The sequence below is a fragment of the Triticum aestivum genome, chromosome 3A (assembly GCF_018294505.1).
Source record: "Triticum aestivum cultivar Chinese Spring chromosome 3A, IWGSC CS RefSeq v2.1, whole genome shotgun sequence".
NCBI classification, from domain to species: Eukaryota; Viridiplantae; Streptophyta; class Magnoliopsida; order Poales; family Poaceae; genus Triticum; species Triticum aestivum.
The window spans coordinates 608,223,275-608,232,745 of record NC_057800.1 but is presented as its reverse complement, the minus strand read 5'-3'; positions in this window follow the sequence as shown (position 1 = coordinate 608,232,745).

The window sequence follows — 9,471 nt, the reverse complement described above, 5'->3', positions numbered from 1 at the left end:
TTCTTAGTGTGGTAAATAAAACTTCCTTTTTACGGCACTGTTGATCCTATGGCTTTGTCACTTTCTACCACAAGCAGCTTCTATTCACACAAGTTAGATCTCTCTCATACTGCATCTCATAACATGCCTAGTATATTCACTTATGCTTCACAAAGTAGTTAGATTCCTCACTTGTACTGATCTCTGGATTCGTACAAATCTGGAACCAACTCCTTATCTATGAGTGAATGTCTTCGCACGATGAGGTCAATGTCTTCTAAACTGATTTATATTCAAAATCTTCTGAGAATGCATATGACCTCTTCCCCTTCCCTCGCACCTTACTGCTGTCACAGGTACATCTCCGTGGGAGAATCCCTTGGTTCTCATAGTCTGCATTCATTTGCAGAATTCTTACAGCATCATATAAATTCTCCCAAAGCAAGTTCCTGTTTGTCCAGCAAGCGAAAAGCTTTGAAGCCTTTGAACGTGTTGAAGCCTTTCAGTTTAAAGTTCATGGCTTCAGAGAAATCAGCAAGGAAGGGTGGCAGAAAGCATCATGGAGAAACATCTAGAGATCTTCCAGATGACCTCTCAGAACTGTACAAGACAGATCCTGAAGAGGATTATAATCAGCGCAAGACCCGAATCCAATGGATTCGAAGATATTGGGCAGAACAATGGTTCAAGTACCAATTTGTAACCCAGGAATATGCTGAGAAAAATGCCATCAAGAGACCGTGGGGAGACATCCTATACAAGAATCTTCAACTCGGGTCCAGAGATGAAGCCATGGAACAAGGCTTCTATCCCTGCATGGTCCGTGGGCCACAGCCTATTGATGCACACCCATCGTCACTACTATGGTGTCGTGACGACATTCTGTTCAAGCGCAACTTCCAGTTTACCCAGAACTCAGCGAAGAAAAACAAGAAGACATTGGGACTAGACTTCAACCCTGGTCCCTCAGCTCCAAGGGCTGATGGCACACGAGATGCAGAACCCAATGTCATCGGTCCTTTCTACAACCTTGAAGGCCTCATCACCCATATCTTGGTTCAAGGGACTGCAGTGAATGAGCCTGCAGCTGACGCTGAATCAGATGAAGCGCCTGCAGCACCGAAGCCAAAGAAGTTGAAGAAGCCTAAAGCTTCAAAGCCTACCCCTTCACCAAAAATCTCACGAGCGAAGCCACTGGCAACTGCACCTCCTAAATACAGTGTGCAGTCCGAAGATTTATCACGCATCTCCAAGCCCCAGAAGGTCAAGATGCCTCTGCCACACACCGACCAAGAGCTAACAGCTGCTGCCATTCTGCGCAATGATGCCATTGATCTGTCAAGTGATGAAGATCTTGCAGATGACGCTCTTGAGCAACTCATCAAGAGCAAAGAAGAAGCAGAAATCTTCAATGATCTGCCTCTCTTTGATGTGACAATCATCCACAACTTCATTGATGAGTGGTTTGACACGCCAAACATCAGCTTCAAAGATCTGCAGCTACCCATTGGCCTCAGTGTCGCCTTCCATGGCACCATTGCTTCAGAGCTAGCTATCGCCCAGCGCATTGTTGAACTGAAGCAGAAGATTGACTTTGAGAAATCTTAGTTCAAGAAGCATATGGCCAAGCTCAGCGTGCAAGAGGTGAACAACTTCAAGATTATGCTGCACGAGCTCAAGGAAGACTTTCTCAAGAAACGTGCAGAAGCTCAGGGTTCGCGTGAGCGCATGAAGGTTCTGGCTGACAGATGTGTGCAAGCCTACAATGAGGCTGAGAAGCGCAAGGCCCTTGGGCGTCCTGGCATCGACCCCAGGATGGCCGCAAAGAAGAAGAAGCCCGCTACGGCTAAACCCGACGCACCAAGGCAGGAAGCAGATCCCATTGTCTTCCCAGCTAGAATGACTGGCTCGAAGCCAAAGGCCAGGTCAACCGCTTCAGAACTGAAGAAGACCAGGACTGCTGAGGCTGAAGCAAGGAAGACAAAACATCCTGAAGCCTCTGCTACTGCCCCTGCCAAGAAGAAAAGAAAGACCAAGAAGGAACGAGCTGCTCACACAGAGCCCTTAATTGTTGAACCCATTTCCATGGTTCACCCCGACGCCGATCCACAAGAACGTCAACTGACTGTCCATGAGCCTGCTTTCACAAAGGCTCATGAAGCTGAAGACTTTCCAGCAGCTGATCCCATCGCTGCTGAAGACATTGGTCACCATGACCGTGTAGAAGATGGTGCAGTCCTTCCTCAGCTCGAGCACAGCGAACTCCTCAGCATTGGTCGTCCTCTGACGCCAATCGCTCAGGATGCTTCATGGGCTGATCGCCCACAAGAGGAAGAAGACTTTGAGGTCCAGCCAACTCCAACTACACAGGTGTCGCCTGCGTTGTGCAGGCTTCGCAAAGGACCAAGGCCTCCAGTCTCTGCGTCTGAAGCTGAATCTACTGAAGACATTCCGGCTGCATCAGCCGATGAAGAAGAAGTCCCACAAGCTGCTACTCCCCTGTCCCACCAAGAAGATGTCCATGAACATCTTGAGGCTTCCACCACCAACACCACTGAAGCCACTGACGCTGTCATGGCTGAAGCTAATGTGGAGCCCTCACCAACAAAAGCACCAGAAGACAGTGAAGCCACTGATCCCGCCGCTTCTGTTCCTGCGTCTGCTGCCGGTCCCCAGTTCGACTATCATGTTGAGCACAGGCCTCAGGTACAGAAGTCAATCCCAAGATTGCCAAGGTTCCCAGGTCCTGCATCAGCACCTGGCTCCTTCAATATCAATGGCTTCAGAGCAGACAACACATTCTTCAACAGCTCCAGGAACCCCTACTCCAGGGAAAGAATATCATCTGATCGGTTTTAGAGTTATCCGCAGCGAAGCTATTACTCATGCGTTCTTTACAAACAAGGTCGCATCTTCCCACACAAGCGCCTTGACATTGAAGCAATAGCTGGTCTGCCCTGTCTGGAAGAAGCTCTGGATTGCTTCAAAGAGGTTGGACTGCTGCCGTTCGTCACTGACCAAGAGCATTGGAATGAAGAGTTGCTGCTCCAATTCTTTGCCACACTTCACATCTGCGGGTATAGCAGAGATCCGAAGACTTGGGTCCTGGAGTGGATGACAGGAAACGTTCATCACGAAGCCAAAGCCTTTGACATCATTGAGCTCACTGGTTTTCCCACTCCTGGTGATCTCTACGAGCATGGCTGTCAGCTTCATAGTGAAGCTATTGAGAGCATCTTTCAGAAGACTGAACCTAATATGAGTCAGATGCTCAGTATGATGAAGCCATTGCCCCAAGATGCTGCTTATCCCACGGAGTTCTTCGTTGAAGACCTTGAGTATCTGCCAAGAACCATTTATCACATCATAAGGCAAACTCTCTGGCCAATCAAAGGACATTCTCCCCATGCCAAGCTGGAAGGTGCAATGAAGACTTTGGTCTTCTACATTCTTCATGGAAAATGCTTCAATACACAAGATTTCTTCATTCGCCAACTTGCTGCATCTGGCTCTGATCTGTTTGGTTTGAAGTTCTACGCCCCTTGGGTGATGCGGCTGATCAAACTTCACTCCGCTATCTCATATCAGTCCTTGGCCCGCAACCATCGGATCTTTTTGCCTGATGTGGATATGTCTATTGAAGCCATCTATCCTGAGCCTGCCAAGGAACCTCTAAGTCTTCAGAATGCAGAGCATCAGAGTTTTTCTCAGAACATTGAAGGAGTTGAAGCAGTCGCTCGTGTGTATCCTTTGGCTGGCACTACACGTGCACCGCATCCTGCTCTCACTGAAGCCACTGACAGTACAACTGCTCCACGACCCAAGAAGCGCACTCGTGTTCTCAACGACCGAGAGCTTCTTGTGGCTCTTCATCAGAAACAGGATAGGCATCATGACAGGCTGAAGCGTCAGATGCAAAGCCTCTTGGTGGATGTTAATCGCATTCGCAATCTTGCCACCAAGAATGCTTTTGTTGCCCATGAAACCTCTCGCCGCACATGGAAAGGGCTAACGCTGATGTGTTCTGAAGATGATCTTCAAGAGGATGGCTTCACTAAGCGCTTCAAGTTTGACTCCACACCTCCTCGAAGGGCAGTGCTGCGACGAACTCCATCCCTTGAAGACTCTGAGTTCTCTTCCTCTGCTGGAACTGTGAATGCCAGAGTGATCGAGGATGAAGACGATGCTACTTCACCGCCACCTCCTTCAGCATGCTTCGACTCTGCTCCAAGCTCTTCAGCACCGCCAAACACCACCAACGACCCTGCTGCTTCACCTACTACTCATGGGAACGAGTAGATGCTCTATGTCTTCAAACCTTTTTGGTCCTTACTGACAAAAGGGGGAGAAGCATATGAGGTTGATAGTCTTCAAGCGGGTCCATATGGGCGGGTACTTTATATTTTGCTTCGTGCTTACAACTCTCGTTTTGCTACATTTGGTTCTTTGAGTTGTAACACTTAAACTCGATGGTCGTCTGCTACTTATCTGCCACCTTGTGTTGCGATGATAAATTCCGCATGTGCGACGATAAATTCCGCACTTAGATCATTCTGCAGACGTCCATTTTCCATTATGCATGTCATTATCTTCATATACTTTCACATGCATAGTGGATTGTCATCATAAGTTAAAGTGGATCTCCACAAGTACAACCTTCCATGTGCATTTGCATTTCAAAAGCAAATTACTTATATGCACATCTTCAGGGGGAGCCCTTGCAACTTATGAAGACAATTCCTTATCATTTACAATTTCATAGATTATATTCCCCGTTGAAAACTTCAACTAGTTTGTCATCAATCACCAAAAAGGGGGAGATTGTAAGTGCATCTAGTGCCACCCCTAGTTGGTTTTGGAGTATTGACGACAAACCTAGTTGAGGGACTAATGTGTTTGTGAGAATTGCAGGATAACATAGGTAGAAGTCCCTCATTGATTCGGTTTTCCTACCAGAGATGACCCCTAAAAATGTATGAAGACATTGAAGTCAAAGGTGGTATATGAAGATATTCACATTGAAGACTATGACAAGAGAAGACACCACATGAAACCTATGGAGCTCGAAGACTTAGATCTTTCGTAGTTCTCTTTCTTCTGTGTTGAGTCATAGGAACCACCGTACTATTAAGTGGGGTCCAAGAGAACCAGTTAGAATGACTGAAGTGATGCTTAAACAAAACCTATGTCTTCGAGTGAAGACTATGAGAGCGAATCTTGTCCAGAGTCGGACAAGTCAGCTTTGCTTGTAGCCCAAGTAAAGTTGTCGTGTGAGTTTGAAATCTGACCGTTGGAACACGTGTCAGTTCCTTAGTGACCCAGGGTCATTTCAGACAAATCAGGTCGGGTTGCCAAGTGGCTATAAATAGCCCACCCCCTATAACCATAAATGGTTGGCTGCTCAGATTCAGAGTACGGCTTTTGTCGTTTGAGAGCAACCCACCTCGAAGCCTTTGAGAGAGAATTCCTTGCGAGGATAAAGCCCTAACCACCCAGAGCCAAAGAGAATTAGGCATCACTTAAGTCTTCTTGTCTGTGTGATCTGAAGACTTATTACACTTGAGGACTGTGCATCCTCCAGCCGGTTAGGCGTCGCGTTCTGAGCATCCAAGAGACATTGTGGATTGCCGGTGAACAAAGTCTGTGAAGGTTTGGGAGTCTACCTTGAAGACTTACCAGAGTGATTGGGCGAGGTCTATGTGACCTTAGCTCAAGGGAAATACGGTGAGGACTGGGTGTCCTGAGCTGCGTGTTCAGGACTGGGTGTCCGGGATTGTGTGTCCTAAGGTTTAAATACCTAGCCGCCCTAACCAGACGTACAGTTGTCACAGCAACTGGAACTGGTCCAACAAATCATTGTCTTCAGCGAGTTACTAGTTTCATCTTCCCTTCCCTTTACTTACTGTTACTCCTTGTGAAGTCATTGTATGTTCGAACTATCTTTTGTCTTCACTGAGTGACTGCGTGTTCTGTGTGGCTTCACAATATCTTCCTACTTGATCCTTACTACATTGCTGCTATTAGTCATTGTGCTTTTACTCTATTGAATACTTGACTATGGCTTGCCTAGTGTAGTCTACCTTCCGCTGCAGGGTAATAGGTTTATTTCTATCGTTTGTCTTCATAACTTCCATGTTTTGAAGAATTTCATAAAAATCGCCTATTCACCCCCCCTCTATTCGATATAACGCACTTTCAATATCTTTTACCTTTGGGGACATGTCTACATCCAATAGAGTACTCAGTACTCACTCTCTACATGTCATCCCAGTCTTGGTACTCTTGTGGTTTCTTTTGTTTGCTCTGGCTTGTAGATGTATCTGTGTTATCTAACCTTGTTTACTCAGGTTCATTCCTTCCTAAGCCAACTCAAGACCACAGGGTAAGTATATGCATCACACTCATGTGCATGAGGATTTCTTGTTGATTTACATATTGTTTGCAAGAAGGACTCATGAGCATGAAGGTACATTTCCTATATTCACATATTTTGCTCTGATGCATATAGCCAAGATACATGTAACACATTGCTTACTCTATCATGCTCATGCATTCACATGCTCCTATATTCCATATTTGCATGATTGCATACATATAGGGGGAGCCTATGCATGTTACATGTCTTTCCAAAGCTTTACTGGTTATTCTCTATATCTTTATCTAAAGCTTTGATGTATGTTGTCATCAATTACCAAAAAGGGGGAGATTGAAAGCACAAGTGCTCCCTGGGTGATTTTGGTAATTAATGTCAACATATCTCTTGTTGGACTAATGTTTTCATCTAGTATGTTTCAGATAAGTTCAACAATGGAGTGGCGTGGATTAGAGGATGTGGAACCCCTTCAAGATGATAAGGACAAAGGATTGGCTCGAGCTCAAAGCTTAGGACTCTACATTTTCTATTTTAGTGATCCAAGATCACATTGAGTCCATAGGGAAGCCAATACTATTAAAAGGGGATGAGGTGTTGCTTAATGGCTTGCTTGCTCAAAGTGCTTAGTGATATGCTCCAAAGCCCTCAACCACTTTCTCACATCCACATATGTCCCAAACCAAAAGTCAAACTCGTCCTTACCGAAATTTCCTATCTGGCGCCACTGAGTTCACTTGACATAACCACTGCCAGAAACCCTAGTCAATTCAGTCTCACCGATGGGATCTCGGTCTCACTGAGATGGGCTTGCCGATTCTCTATTGCCTATTGCAGTAATGGAGGTCTCACCGAAATATGCAATCGGTCTCACCGAGTTTGCTTGGCCAACTCTCTATTTTGCTTATTACCCAAATCGGTCCCACCGAGGTTGTGTAATCGGTCCAACCGAGATAAGGCTTTACCCTAACCCTAGCACATCGGTCCTACCGAGTTGACCATATCGGTCCCACCGAAAATCCTAACGTTCACATTTTGAACTAAATCGTTCTGACCGAGTTTTCTGATTCGGTCCCATCAAGTTTGGTGATTTGTGTGTAACGGCTAGATTTTGTGTGGAGGCTATATATAGCCCTCCACCCACTCTTCATTCATGAAGAGAGCCATCAGAACATGCCTACACTTCCAACATACATTTTCTAAGAGAGAACCACCTACACTTGTGTTGAGGTCAAGATATTCCATTCCAACCACATAAATCTTGATCTCTAGCCTTCCCCAAGTTGCTTTCCACTCAAAACATCTTTCCACCAAATCCAATCCTATGAGAGAGAGTTGTGTGTTGGGGAGACTATCATTTGAAGCACAAGAGCAAGGAGTTCATCATCAACACACCGTCCATTACCTTTTGGAGAGTGGTGTCTCCTAGATTGGTTAGGTGTCACTTGGGAGCCTCCGTCAAGATTGTGGAGTTGAACCAAGGAGTTTCTACGGGTAAGGAGATCGCCTACTTCGTGAAGATCTACCCTGGTGAGGCAAGTCCTTCGTGGGCGATGGCCATGGTGGGATAGACAAGGTTGCTTCTTCATGGACCCTTCGTGGGTGGAGCCCTCCGTGGACTCGCTCAACCATTACCCTTCGTGGGTTGAAGTCTCCATCAACATGGATGTACGATAGCACCATCTATCGGAACCATGCCAAAAATCTCCGTGTCTCCAATTGCGTTTGCACACTCAAATCACATCCCTTTACATTTTTGCAACTTGCATGATTTACTTTTTGCTGCTCATATACTCGTGTCATGCTTGCTTGGTATGTATTGTGAATGTTTAAACTTGTGCTAAAACGCCACTTCAACTTAAAGAAATTAAAAAATGTAACTTTTCTTACTAAGAGTCTATTCACCCCCCTCTAGACACCTCTTCTTGGTCCTTTCACTTCCTTCCTATGCCCGCCACTAGATGTGATAGTAATTTACAACATTCCAATACGACAAGGTGGGGGTGTGGGCTTTTGAGAAGTCGGGTGTCTACACTATAAAGTCACCATACCTGTCTCTAATGACTCAAAAGGAGTGAATGCTATGGAGGAAGGAACAACTACGGGTACCTCGACGATAGATGAACAGTTATGTAAGTCGGGTGGAAACTAAAGGTGGTGCCAAAAACCAGAGTGTTTCTAGTGAAGAGTGACTAAAGGAATTCTACCAAATGAATGCTCATTGCATAGATGACATATTCGTGATAGATATCAACGCAAGCTTTGTTTGGCAATGAACGAGCATATGAAGCATATACGCACTGATTCACTGTTCACACGCCAAACGCTTTTGGGATGAAGCTCAGAAGTGGTTTGCCTACCACGACTTCACCTGCTTACTTGGTCACGTGACATTGTCAGCGCCCCAATGTTCTCCAATGGTGATAGAGCAGAGATAGTGTTGATCATGTGGTATATTTGGCATTCCCGAAATAGATGGACCCATGAGGGCGAACATGTTGATCCGGCAAATTCATTACGAACTATCAATGAAAATTTGGCTATCCTGGAGCTACCACAGGAACATGCACTCACTAGTAGAGAAATGGGTAGCCCCAACTTTAGTTGGTGGCACACCATTTCCAACCAACGCCACCACAATATTGTTTTTTCAAATAGTGGTGGCATTTTGCATATTTGGCACGTCACGACAAACTGGCCCAGCCCATTTAGTTAGTATTGGTGTTGCCTTTTTTTCAAACAGACCACAAATTGGCCCATTTGTATTGACCGGGCACAATCTAATGCTTGTGATGTATTTCTATCAACGTCATAGGTAATTAATTTAGTGTTTGCATGGTGATTCCTAGTACACCATAAATAATTTTGAATCTTTTATAATCTAGAGTATTTTTATTGTTTTTTGAGTGTTTTTTTAACTTAAGTTTGTTTATTGATTTTAAGTATTTATATAATTTTGACTCTTTAATGTTTTTGAGTCTTTTATTTTTCTAAAACTTTTATAATTTTGAGTCTTTCCATTATTTTGAGTTTATTTATTGTTTTTTGAGTTTCTTCCTCTTTTTAAGTATTTTATTATTCTGAATCTTTTATACTTTTGAGTCTTTTCTTGTTTTCGAGTC